This window comes from Lasioglossum baleicum, chromosome 3, assembly GCF_051020765.1.
Source record: "Lasioglossum baleicum chromosome 3, iyLasBale1, whole genome shotgun sequence".
Classification (NCBI taxonomy): domain Eukaryota; kingdom Metazoa; phylum Arthropoda; class Insecta; order Hymenoptera; family Halictidae; genus Lasioglossum; species Lasioglossum baleicum.
This window is the reverse complement of record NC_134931.1, coordinates 20,531,427-20,533,713: the sequence shown is the minus strand read 5'-3', so window position 1 is coordinate 20,533,713 and position 2,287 is coordinate 20,531,427.

Genomic DNA, 2,287 nt, shown 5'->3' with positions numbered 1-2,287 from the left:
ACAACGTTTTTTTAATGACGTACTCCGAAGAGAATGAGAACGACAATAATTATAACGAATATCGGTTATCGCCACCATTTCCATTCCGATACGAAAGTCCGATATGCTCCAGTTCTCTAAGTATCACCGATGTTACTTACGGCTCTAGCAATAACAATGAGATCATTAGCAACTATGATCAACACAATTACGATGATGAGGAAGATGAAAGTCCGAAGAAAGGACTCTTGAAGCAAATGTTTTGCCTTCCATTAAATTAAGCTAAATAAGGCTTGTTTAATATTACAAAATTGCCTCTAATCAATAGTTAATATAAATTTTGTAGATTGCAAGAGATTTGAGAACCTGTAACAACGTTGAGAAGTTTACAGAATCCTTATATTAAGTATTTGGAAGAAAAAAGTACTTAATTTGCGCCACGTATTATGTATAACGATCATATATTTGACTCTTCTTTCACATGGTGCTGCAAGTAAGCGTTATCAATGGGTATTATTTTCAGCTATTTTTAGATGAGGAATGAATTAAAATGGAAAATGTACCTGACTGCTCGATTAATCTCGTAGATAATATGTCATTCCGTTATGCAGTCGTTCTATTAAATACTTACAAGCATTATACGATCCTATTATATCGCTTGCATGAACGTATTCATTGAAAACAATAGCAACAATATATTTCTATCAAACTAATATCTATTTAAGAAAAGAACACTGTATATTATAGATTAATTGCGTTTTAAAAAAATACAGAAAACGTGTACGTATATTTCTAAAAGAACTCATTTCTTTTTCTACATTTCTTTTTTTTTTTTTATACAGACAGTTTGTGAATCTATAATATATAAACCTATTATATATACATATATATACATATTTTAATGATAAATATTACTATTAAATATATGTATATATATATATATGTATATATATGTATATATATGAATATATATATATATATATATATATATATCTGTATGTATATATATATATATATATATACACACACAAACACACAAACATATATACACACTACTAAACACTTTTAAAGGAGAAATGTTGATCACAATGTATATTAAAAAGAATTTTAATCACATCACATTATAGCGTTACAAGTTTTTTCAAGTATTTTTGTTCGTGAATTACGTGCTCCAAGAACGTGAAAGTTACACAGTAAACAATTTTGCTGCAGCATGTTTTTTTCCGTGTATTGTTAAAAGAAAAGTAAATTATGACTACGAGGTAAAAATTGCACAAAATAAGAAAATATCGTTCCTTAATAATTTGATCCCATGTTATTACAGATTAAATTGAAGAAGATAGAAGGCACCCAACAATTTTTTACAAGATATTTACATTATAATCTATCTATCTATCTATATGTACATATATGCCAGCTCCTCTGTCCACTTTAACGGTAAAAAACCTTCGATGTGGAAATGGTGGAAATGGAAAGATGGTGTGAAAATTCGCGGCATTAATACGATTTTATTATATTCAGTTTCAAACAATAACAAATTGGTACAACTATAGAGAAAACGGTTGCTAATACGAGATTAAATATGGCATTAAATATAGCCTATAGTCTAAAACAGGTGTGGGCAACACTGGCCCGCGGAACAGATGTTGCTGTTACTCCTCTTCGGGAGGGAGAGAAGCAGCCACGTCTCACCTTCTCTGCAAGAGAAGGAGAGAAGTAGCCACATCTGTTCACACGGGCCAGCGTCGTCCAGGCCTGGTCTAAAATAGTGACATACCTCCAGAAATAAGCCAGCCGTTGATTTTTCAACGGCTATTATGCTAGTAGAATAGAATAAAAGTCTTCCACTATCATACTGTTTTGCATCCGTTATGAATTCCAAGTGTTAATGGTTTACGTTTACACGTTCGAAAAGAAGATTATTATATTTCGCAAATAATTTTGTAAGAAGTGATCACCGAAAGCGTCTAATTTTGTGCAATTTTAATAATCGAATATACATACCTAAGTTACTTTTTAAGGGATATACTCTAACAAAATTGTTTACTGCTGACAGTTGTTCGTTCCTGTGATTATTATAAATATAGAAAACTGTTAAAAGTCTTGATAAAAGAACTAGAGAGTTATGAGATTTGACATGAACTTAGGATAATTCGAAAGGAATCTAGAGTAAGGACACACACGAAAATAAAATTGCCAAAACACATTATATGAAAACGTTTTATAGAAGGTTAACGATTATCTTTATATTGTTACATGCCAGATATGTATACTATATTATGCAGAGTGAGACATTTCGATTCGATTA